This window comes from Salvia miltiorrhiza, chromosome 8 (genome assembly GCF_028751815.1).
Source record: "Salvia miltiorrhiza cultivar Shanhuang (shh) chromosome 8, IMPLAD_Smil_shh, whole genome shotgun sequence".
Taxonomy (NCBI): Eukaryota; Viridiplantae; Streptophyta; class Magnoliopsida; order Lamiales; family Lamiaceae; genus Salvia; species Salvia miltiorrhiza.
Genome location: NC_080394.1, coordinates 18,803,044 through 18,815,233, shown reverse-complemented (window position 1 = coordinate 18,815,233; position 12,190 = coordinate 18,803,044). Strand labels below are relative to the sequence as shown.

Below are 12,190 nucleotides of genomic sequence, written 5' to 3'. Positions count from 1 at the left end.
GTTTTTACCTCAGCTAACTTTACTTACTCTTGTAACGTGTGGGAAATCAATTCATCTGCCACAATTATTTTTATCCATTAAATTATTGCTACACTGCACGACTCCATCTATTTCTTGACCAGGCCGGCCAGTGGCGGAGCCAGGAATTTTTTTTTGGGGGGCATTCAATACATTTTAGACATTTTTTACTAAAATGCAAATATAATAATAATAATAACAACATTTTCATAGATAATATAGTTCAAAACATTTACTAATTTTTTTTTGGGGGCATTCAATACATTTTAGACATTTTTTTATTAAAATACAAATATAATAATAATAATAATAACAACATTTTCATAGATAATATAGTTCAAAACATTTACTAAAATTTTTTTTGGGGGCATTCAATACATTTAGGCATTTGTTACTAAAATACAAATATAATAATAATAATAACATTTTCATAGATAATATAGTTCAACATTTACTAAATTTTTTTTTGGAGGCATTCAATACATTTTAGACATTTTTTACTAAAATACAAATATAATAATAATAATAATAATAATAATAATAATAACAGCATTTTCATAGATAATATAGTTCAAAACATTTACTAAAATTTTTTTTGGGGGCATTCAATACATTTAGGCATTTGTTACTAAAATACAAATATAATAATAATAATAACATTTTCATAGATAATATAGTTCAACATTTACTAAATTTTTTTTTGGGGCATTCAATACATTTTAGACATTTTTTACTAAAATACAAATATAATAACAATAATAACAACATTTTTAGACATATTATAAAAAATAAAATAAATTTTTTTTTTCAAAATTTGGGGGGGGGCTCTAGCCCCCCCGGCTACGCCCCTGAGGCCGGCGGTAGGTTGTGTACTAAAAGCCAGCATTAAAGTTGATATTTGGAGATAAAAATATATTGAATTTGGCAATGTCCATGACTTCTTTCTTTCTATTTTAATCTTTCATAAGTTATACCTACGCCGCAACCAATGGGATCATTTGTCCCATGTAGTCTATATCATTCTTAATTTTTTTATTTTATAATTATTTTTTATAAAAATAAAATTATTATTATATTATAAAGTCTAATTAATATTTATCACTAAAAATTAGAATTTCAAAAATTATATATCCTAACTTTGAATTAATAAACCCAAATAATCTATTATTAATTCAAATAAATATAAAAAAATAATTATAAATCCTAATTGGATGAGTGAACCCTTATTAATTATTGTTATATTATATTAAAGCATAATAAATTAAAATTGAATAATAAATAATTAAAAATTATAAAAAAAATTAAGTGTGCTACACAGTGGTACACACTATATTTGGGACAGAGTATCCCATTTGACAATGCAACGCAATATATTGTTCAAATAGTTATAACATTGTCATTATATTAACTAGTATTGACCAGTACCAGTGCAATGCACAAAAAATATTTTTATATTCTAAATTTATATAAAATTGATACTAATTTAATTATTATATTTATAAATATAATATAAAAAATTTAACTAAATATATTTAAACTGAATGTTAAAAAAATTAAAAAAATAATAATAATTATAAAAAGGCAGAAAAGATACTCCCTCCGTTCACAAAAAATAATCCTAATAATAAACGACACGAGTTTTAATAAAAATGATTATTGTATTGTGAGTGGAGAAATGATCCCACTTAAAAAGTAGTTTTTATAATGATAATTAATCGTATTGCGAATGAAGAATGAGATCCATCATATGATAGATAGTTTTCAGGAGATTAAGGAGAGATAGTTTAGGTGATAAAGTGTTGTGGCCCACATCATTAGTGCAGTTGATTAGCTTTTGTTTATTGAATTTATTTACTTTTATTTTATATTTTAGATTGTTTTTTTAATTTTAAAAATTCAGAATTTCGACCACCGCCACCGCCGACCACTACCACTCTTTTTCTTCCCTCTGCTATGCCGCCAAAAATCGAACCCAGAAAAGCAGACCTTGAAATCGCTTTCCCCCGTCGCCCGTCAAAGAAAAATCAAATCGAACAGCTCCGTCGGACCATAGACGCGCACGTATCTCGAGCGACGCCTCCGCCGCCCCAGAACCAGATCCGCCGCGCCTCCTAAAACTCCAGTCGACAGGCCTCCTGATACCCCAGAACCAAATCCGCCACCATCTTCCTCTCTCAAATCGAACCCAGAAATTGAGGGTTTTGAAATTGGGGGCAGAATCTTGAAGGGGAACTTGAGGATCTAGGTTTTTGGGAGAGGAAGGGCATGGGTGCTCGAAGAGGGCGGAGAATCAGAGAGAAAGAAGGGTGTTCGGCAGGGCTAGGGCTCGGCCCTCTGCCCTCGTTAGTGTGTGTGCGAGTGGTCGGAGGCTCGCCGGAGGGGCAACGGGTTTTCGGTGGTCGGAGAGGCGAGGGGTGCTCGGCAGTGGCCGTGGCTCGCTAGCGGCAACTTGGCCGAGACGGGGAAGGAGAAAAGGAGGGAGGTGAAGAGTGTGAGAGATGTGTTTAGAAATTAGGGTTTTTTGTAACATATTTATATCGTAATTAAGGTGAAATTAATTAGATTTTTTAAGCCCTAATTATTTTCTTATTTAGAAGTGTGTCTTTATTATTGGGACAACCCAATAAGAAAAGTGTGCCTTCATTATTGGGACGAAGGGAGTACGTAGTTGCCTTCAGACTAGAATCTTTGTTACAAGATCTCTATGAGCTATCTTTGCTATTTGAAGCTAAATAAACAATATTTTAAATTAAATATTGGTGTTATTAAGCGTTGAATGAATGATTATGACCCTCAAGTTTGACAAAATATGTATGATATTGGTTTTTTCACGTGTTGGTATTCTTAGGCGCTCAATAAAAGATTATATTTCTCATCTATGCCAAAACATAGATATTATTGGTTTTCTCGCGCACGTTGGTCTCTTAATGCACTCAACAAAAGAGTATATCACTACAAGAAAACATGCGTTTAACCACCGAAAATTTCGGTCGTTAATTTTGCGGCCTTAACGACCGATTTACGATCGTTTCACGATCGATTTTATTTTTTATTTTTTAACGATCGAAAATTCTGTCGCTAATTTTATTTAATATTTTAATATTTTATTTTTCTTAACGACCGAATTTTTGGTCGTAAAAAATATTTTTTTATATTTTAATTATTTTTTTAATTTTAACGACCGAAAATTCGGTCGTTAATATATATTTTTTTTATTTTTTTTAATTTTTTTTTTAAAATATGAAATTTTTTTAACGACCGAATAATTCGGTCGTTAATATTATTTTTTTTATTTTTTTTAATATTTTTAAATAAAAAAATTAATTATTTTTTTAAAGACCGAATTTTTCGGTCATTAAAATTATTTTTATTTATGTTAATTTATTTATTTATTTATTTTATTTATTAACGACCGAATAATCGGTCGTTAATATTATTTTTTCAATTACGTTTCAATTAAATTTACATCAATTATCTTCTTCTTTTTCCATTTTGTTTGTAAAATTATTTTCTTTTTATATCTATCAATTAACTTATAATTATTTTATAAATGTAACATTTGATTTTTTTTTTCATTTTCTTTGTAAAAAACATTTTTTACAAATAAGATCTGGATCCGAATCATCGGCGGTCAAGTGGATCGGCAGGTAGAGGACCCACAGATAAAGAGTTGTTAGGGTTTATCAAGCAGTTAGAGTTTTTCAAGAAGTAAGAGTACTATTTAAGGTCCTTAATGTTTTCGATTTTACCTTCCTTCTAATCTGCGATATTTACTACATGCCGATTTGGTGGCATAAATTAGCATTGAATATTGATTTCTAACTAGTATTTCACCTGTGTGATGCACGGTGATACCTACTTAATTAAAATAGTGAAACAAATTATATTTTTTTAAAATATTATGTTTAGATTATAAAATTCTATAAATTACTTATATTATTTTATAAAATAGTTCTAATAACGATAATAACATTAAATGAAGATGATACCATCTTATAATTGGAGGCTAATCAAATAAATGACGAGGATCTTGACAAAAACTTTTTATCTAATGATTGTTATTATTTATTTAAAATTTTCACCAAAATATCTAGATATTTTTCTTTCAAATTTTCTATAAGTCTTGAAAGAGTTTTTGGAACTTTTAATTATTTTTTACTAATTTGCATTTAACAACATATTTTTTTTAGGCGTTAATTGATTGTAAATCCTCAAACTATTAGTGAATTTTGGTATTTTTTCAACTATATAAAGTTGTAATATAAATACATAAACTTTAGCCCATTTCGAAATTTACCCTGAATTTTAATTTCGTTCAAATTAAAAAAAATATATGATAAAATTAAAGATGATATAATATATACACATCGTATTAAAATAACTTACACAAAATCTCCTGTACACTCGAGTGTACGGTACACCTAGGGTATTAGTGTCATTTCGATAACATGATAGTGTCATTTAGTATTAGTATCATTTCGAGCAAGATAGTGTTACTTATATAACATGATAGTGTCATTTGTAAAATAAAATAGTGTTAATGTCATTCCAAGATAGTGTTAGTGTTAGTGTCATTTACATCCGGGTGTACGGTACACCCGGGTGTACAGGAGACCACCTCAATAACTTATACAAAATTTCTACTGAAATATATACAGTACTAAAATATATACATATATATATAGGGGCGCGCTCCAGTGAGACCCCCTATTTTTCGTGAGACACTGAGTACAATGAATAAGACATATATACTTATGAACAAGACGTATATCTAACGAACAAGATGTATATACTGATGAAAAATAAAATTTAAAAAATTGGTAATGAATAAGACATATATACTGATGAACAAGGTAGTATATACTGATGAACAATGCAGCATACACTAATGAATAACAAAATTTAAAATATTATGTTCCCTCCAAGATTCGAACCCTGCAAAAAAAAAAAATCACCCTCCAGATACAATATCAGCTATAGGATTGATAAAATAAGCACATCAGATCGTGCCCTAGATCTCACTAAAATTAGGGGGTCTCATTGGAGCGGCCTCCTATATATATATACATACTAGTTTGGCTCCCATGCTAGAAATATTATTTTTTGATAATAAAATATTATTTTAAAGTATTATGTAGATTTAAAATTTTAGTTGTTTATTAATGTGAAAAGGTTTATGTTGTACAATATATGAGTAGGAACAATTATTGCTCGCTCTTTCAAATAAAAATTATATATCGTTGATGTTGTTAGAATAGGACGAGTAAGTGTTTAAAATGATGTCTTGTATTGAAACATCAGATGATTTAAGTAATATATATATCCTCAAGGAGATGGGTAGATGCATAATCATCATTATCACCGCCACTTGTTACATCTCTAATACCTACATTTACTAAATATTTTATTTACATTTATAGAACATGCGTGATCATTTTATACAATATTACATTTTAAAAAATTATATATAATATAACTATTACCTATAACATATTTAAGAGATTAAAAATAGCTAATTAATGCAATAAATTATAGAGCTATGATTATGTTATAATTAATTTTTTGGGATTATAATTGATACACAATCATGATAATGTTTGATTAATCTTAAATTTTAAATGTTTTACATATGTTGATTAAATAATAAATAAATAAATAAATATCTTAAAGTATAGTTTTAATCATAAATCTTATCAATATAAATATTTTAATAATATTATAATTATTTATCGAACAATTTGTTTACATTTTATTCATAAATATAAAATATTTAAAAGATAAAAATTAAAAATTAATTAATACTTTAATTGGGGCAATATGAAAAATTACAATAAAAAATATTCATATAATCTGAAGTAGATGAAATTAAGATTAAACAAAAAAAGTTTATTTGTAAAAAAGTAAAGTGATTTTGACGGAAAAATATAACTTACTCCACTATTTATATAAGTGGTTGAACTTTTATATATATATATATATATATATATATATATATATATATATATAATATTTGGTTATAAGTTGTACTTTGTAAGTTTGGGGATTAGTTTGCTAGACATATGTACTATACATTTCTACCAGACTAAGGGGGGTGTATTCGTTCAGGATTTTTATAGATTTCTGCAGACTTTTAAAATCTGAGTGTATTAGTTCAAGACTTTTAAAAGTCTTTTAAAATATGGGTGTATTAGTTCAAGACTTTTAAAAGTCTTTTAAAATCTGGGTGTATTCGTTCAATACTTTTAAAAGTCTATTAAAATCTAGGTGTATTCGTTAATCTACGGACTTTTAAGTTGGAATGACTTTCATTGATTTCATTCAAAAAATAGGCATCAACAAATCCAACCAAACACCACGAGAATTCACAAATCTGCCAAAATCACGCGCTCGCTGGGTTCCAGCGCCGCGGCAAAGAAGCCAGCGGCCGCTGGACCCAGCGTTGGAGCCTGACGAAGCCAGCGGTCGCTGGCATGCAGCACGCGCTGGGTCTGCCGCGATCGGACAAGCCAGCGGTCGCTGGCATGCAGCGCTCGCTGGGCTGTACAGTCTCCTCAAACAACAGCGTTGTCAAGAACACAACAATGGGTGTGCATGAATTCTTAGTATTGGAGAAATATATCTTGGTTGAAGCCACAATTCGTATCCAGTAACTGAAGACGGCTTAGAGAGAGCTCCTTGATACCTTACATACGAGCTTTGGAGTATTCAAGAAAACCAACTCGGCCCACATGTTAATGTCGTCTTGCTTCTTCACCAAAAAGGCAAGTTAGATATTCAATCTGTGGTTTTCTCCTATAGTGATTTGTACACTATAAGCTGAGATGCAGGAAGGCGAGACAGTGGGAACGAAAAAGAGGCATTGACCTGACGAGATGATGGCATGAGACGAGCACGACGGAAGTGAATGTGGCCTTTGGACAGAAGATGGAGCTCAATCTCTGTATTCAGATGTTAGCCCTTTTCCCATTCGGCCTGAACAATCTCCGGCGAGTTCCAGCAGATTTTCGATTTGTTTTTGCTTTTTCTTTTGGCGGAAACTATTTACACTGTATTTTCTTACACAAATGTGTTTCGTGTGTATTAGTAGGTAGTATAGTAGAAGCGTAGAAGTGGCGTTTAGCTCTAATTAATAATGTTCTTTCCAACACTGTCAGTATAAATAGATAATATTGTTTTGTTACGTGACCAATTACTTCTCATAATTCATACAAATAGTACAGTGTTGCTTTGTAGTATATCCTCGCTGGGTATCTAGCGATCGTGGGATGCTAGCGGCCGCTGGCTTCGTTTCTATCGCCCGTGGGTGCCCAGCGCTCGCTGAATTTGTAGAATTCAAATCCGAAAATATCACGTCAAATTCTTGCAAATTCATTAAAAATTCCATCAAGAATTCATTCAAAATCATGAAGAATCTGTCAGAATTCTATAGACTTTTAAAATCCACGGACTTTTAAAATCTATAAAAATCCGGAACGAATACACCCCCCTAAGTAAGGAGGGTAGTTGATATAGACAATTTTGTGCATCCCTTGTTCGCTTGGCCTCATGTGGCCCAATTATGAAATAGAATCTTAAAAACCCAATAGCTTGTTTATGGCCCATACTAACATTAAATACTTATTTATTTATTTATTTATTTATTTCTTTCTTAAAAATGAGGATCAATAATGAATCCTCATTTTCTCCCTTGGTGGCTCAAACCCCCCGACTTATTAACATTAAAATATTTATGAATGATCTCAAATTATGAATACATGTTAAACAAGAAGCACACATGTATAAGCTCAAATCTAAAGAGTAAACATCAGCCCTGAAGAAACAATTATCATTGAAGAAGAAGATATCAAATACTCCCTCCGTCCCAATAATGTTGTCCCGTTTCTTTTGGGCACGGAGATTAAGGAGTGTGAAATTAATGTTCTAAACTAGAAGGTCCCACATGTTTAAAGAAGAAATTAAGTATGGCGAAAATTATCTTCTTTCTTCTTCACCTTCTCCCGGCAACAATAGGCGGCGGAGCCACACCTGCGCCACCTCCCTCCCCGGCGTCGGCACAGCCACCGGCCTCATCGCCGCCTCTCTCCATCCGGAGCAGTGAACAGAATCAAGCAAAAGAACAAGAATAAAAATCAAATCTTTAGCCCAAGAACAATTTCTTCAACAAATTTTTGCTAACCAAGAACAGAAAAACCAAGAACAAATTTTTCATCTTCATTAACCAAGAACAAAATCTGGAAAAGCCAAGAACAGAAAAACGAATTTCTTCAACAAATCGTTAACCGAGAACAGAAAAGCCAAATTTCTTCAATAAGTTTTCCATCGTCTTCGCTAACCAGGAGAAGGCACCGCGGCGGCAGCCCTATGGCTGTACAGTCGCCGGAATCGAATGGGTGGTGTTTGGATTTGGGGATTTAGGGCTCGGAGGTGGAGAGAGAGGTGGAGACGGCGAAGGGAAGCTGATGGCGAGGCAAGAGAAGAGGGAGTTTAGGGCTTAGATCTGTGCTCGACGGATTTACAGAGGGGGAAGGAGGGAGGCGGCGACGGCGGCGGAACAAAGGAGGAGAGGCGAAGCACCATGAATAGAGGGGGAAGAGGGGGGCGGCGCCGGTGGAGCATTCGTGGGGGAGCGAATTTACAGAGGGGGAAGGGGGGAGGCGAAGGCGGCGGCGGCGGAACAGAGGGGGAAGAGGGGGGGCGGCGTCGGTGGAATAGAGGGGAAGTGAGCGGCGGCGCCGGTGGATTTGCAGAGGGAAGTGAGCGGCGGCTTTAGAGAGGGAGAATGAGGGAGATGGTAGAGAGAGAGATAGGCGAGTAGAGTAATTTAGAGGGGGGTAAGTTTAATTAGAATCATGTTTAAGTGAGAGTTAATTAGCCTTAAAATTTACCTAAAAAGGAAATGGGACAAGATTATTGGGACAACCCAAAAAGGAAAGTGGGACAAGATTATTGGGACGGATGGAGTATCATACTTGAAGAAGTCAGACCTAAATACAAAAGTCAAACGTGAGGAAAATGTACAGTAGACCTGAAGGCACATCAGATCTGACCACTGTCATAAAATACTTGTAATCCAAATTATATTATTTAGATCAAGTACTCTTTTTTTCTTTATTAGTATTTTTTTCTTTTGAGTTTTCGTCAGAAAGATTTTACAAGATTTGGACTAAGGCATCTTAATAATAGATCTTACTTCTTAGTATTAGATTTAATTTGTAAACTATAAATAGAACCTTAAAGATAACTACTAGGGGATAATTGATAAGTTATTCATATTTCCCTTACTAAAAGGAAGAAACTCAGTCTCCGTACACAATTAATACATTTCAAGTTATATCTCTTCTTATGTTCCTAGCTCGATTCTCCCATTTTCACAAATTTGTTGTTGATTATTAAATCGAACTTAACAAATGTATTAGTATTTTATTTTATGTTTTGACAAAACTTTATGTGCATTCGAATGCAAGGTCTACTTGCCTTAATTAAATTATATTAAGATTTTAATTTTTAATTAATTATAATTAAAGTTTATTTATATTTTCTTAAAATTATGAATTTTAATTAAAATGGATGCAGAATGCATCCGAGAATAGGGGTGGGAATTTCGGGATCGGGTAATCGGGTACCCGATACCCGACCCGAAAAAATCGGGTATCGGGTACCCTATACCCGAAAAATTAGGGGTCGGGGTCGGGTTCGGGTATTTAGGGTGTTAAAAAATCGGGTATCCGAAATACCCGATTTTTTAATTAAATGTATTTAAATTATTTAATTAAATTTTAATTCCTTAATTTCAATTTCAATTTAATTAAATTTTAATTTCTTAATTTCAATTTCAATTGGGCATGAAATTAGTGGTTACATTTTCGCTTTTTTTTAAAAAAAAATCGGGTATTTTCGGGTATTAGGGTACCCTAATACCCGATTAAGGAAAACCGGGTACCCTAATACCCGAAATACCCGATTTTACACAGTTTGACCTGAAACATGTAATTTTGACCGGGTAATTAGGGTACCCGAATACCCGACTCGGGTACCCGAGTCGGGTATTAGGGTACCCGATTTTTTTTCGGGTTCGGGATCGGGTATCGATTTTCCGTCTTAATCGGGACCGGGTACCCGATTTTTTCGGGTAGGGTACCCGATCCCGACCCGATTCCCAGCCCTATCCGAGAATACACCCAAGGTCACCTTCCCTTTTACAGCCCAACTATATGCATGTCTAAAAAATCATGCTAAAATTGACAATTAGTACATCCTCCCGTGCGATGCACGAATCATAATATATTTATTATTTTTAAAATTTCAAATTATATTTAAATGCCTAAATGTCATTATATATAACTATAAGTTAGATTAATTAATAATAAAAAATTAATTTTTATTAATTTAAATATTTCTTCTAAATTTAATAATTTTTAGAAAAGATCAATAAAGAAAAAAGAGAAAAAAAGGATAGAGAAAATTTGGTGGGATAATGTTAATGTTAGGATTGTACTTTTATATGTTATATAGATATAGATGTAGATAAAATCTTTTCATGCTCAAAAGACATAGGATTAATTTCATAAAGTGTTAGACTAAACTATGTTATTTGTATCAAATTGATTACTAAACTTTAATATGATTCAAAATCAATAGTAAACTTATATATTATTATTATTATTATTATTATTATTATTATTATTATTATTATTATTATTATTATTATTATTATTATTATTATTATTATTATTATTATTATTATTTAAGGTTTCAATTTAATTTTTCTAATAATTTTATTCCGCATGCCTAAAATGACAAATAATTTTCTTCATTTAAATTAACCCATTAAGATATTTGATATAAAATATTAAAAAAATATATCATTCATATATCATAAAAATATAAGTTTAGTATTTATTTTGAAGCAAATAAAATTTAATAACCGATTTAATACATGTACCATATTTTAGTAACATTTTATAATTAACAAAACACATAATCATGTAATTATACTTTTTATATGCGCGCACATGATAACAATTATTATACATTTTCATTAATAATCCAAATTTCATGCGTTGATAAATTATTATTTTCAAAATAATTTCAAAAAAGTTTAAAAATGTGTCAATTTCTTCTACTTTATAAGACCAATGTATAAATTTATCTATTTTATCAAAATATTTGTACTTTCTTAATTCTCCCTTTATTCCTTTATTTACTATAGTCAAATTTCTACTCTACCCACTATATATAGTCAAATTAAAAGAGTTTAATTTAGGGCCTAAATTAAATAGAGCCCATCATCAAAGCCCAATTCCTTCTTTTTTCTTAAAATTTGATATCTATCTTTCGTCTTCTCTTTTTTCTCAAAACTACGCAGAACTTCTAGAAATCTCCTATACTTCCATCTCTAGGTTTGCTTCCTTTTGCAGCCACCAAATCGTCGTTATCGCAACCCTTCTCTCAAAAGTATTCTAGATCTAGGTCTAATCCTCTGCTGAGTAAGGTCATGCCTCAATTGTGAAAATCCCCTCCCATGTGAAACTCGTCGCTGGCTCATCCAAACTGCTCTTCTCTCAAAAATCTGCAAAAAATCCCAGGTCTACTCCCTTTCACTTCTCAATTTTGGACAATTAGTCGCCACCTTCAATCTGTTTCGTAGCCACCAATCGCCACCGACAGCAGTGGCATGGCCTTATGCAGCAGATGATTTAAAGATTTTTTTCGATTCAGAGATATGTTGTTGGTGTGCTACATTTCTATAGGATTATTGAGACCTTGAAATCACAAGGTACTTGCAGATAAATCAAATCTTCATATATTACACTGCTCAATTTGACTGAAAACCCTTGGTGCGTGCCTACTGTGCTTGAAGAAATCGATTCCAAAGTGGTGAATTGTTGCAATTTTAGCATTTGTATTCTTCGATATTCTTCTTTATCTATTCTTTGTCCATTGCCTCCAGATTTTCTGAAGCCATTTTATTTGTGTTCGTAGGCGAAGAAAAGTGTTGACGATTTTAGAGAATCATTGTTAAAACTGCAGAAAATATTCATATTACAAAAATAATACGGTTTTGAAATTAAAACAAATATTTAGGACTCAGATTTGAAACTTTAAACATCGTAACTTCTTCATTTTATATCTATTTTTTGTGATTATTGCATCAAATTAAAGTTCATGTAAT

At 31.7% G+C, this 12,190-nt stretch overlaps 2 protein-coding genes across 2 annotated transcripts in view; one reads left to right on the top strand and one right to left on the bottom strand.

Moving 5' to 3' along the window:
• LOC131001564 (MLO-like protein 4) overlaps positions 1 to 128 on the bottom strand; it is a 182,515-nt gene extending 182,387 nt beyond the window's left edge. Inside the window, exon 1 of the mRNA XM_057928032.1 lies at positions 28 to 128. The gene's annotated coding sequence lies outside the window, so the exon portion shown is untranslated. The remainder of the gene's footprint in view (positions 1 to 27) is intronic.
• LOC131001633 (uncharacterized) overlaps positions 1 to 12,190 on the top strand; it is a 465,975-nt gene that overhangs the window by 119,742 nt on the left and 334,043 nt on the right. The gene's annotated exons all lie outside the window — the stretch shown is intronic.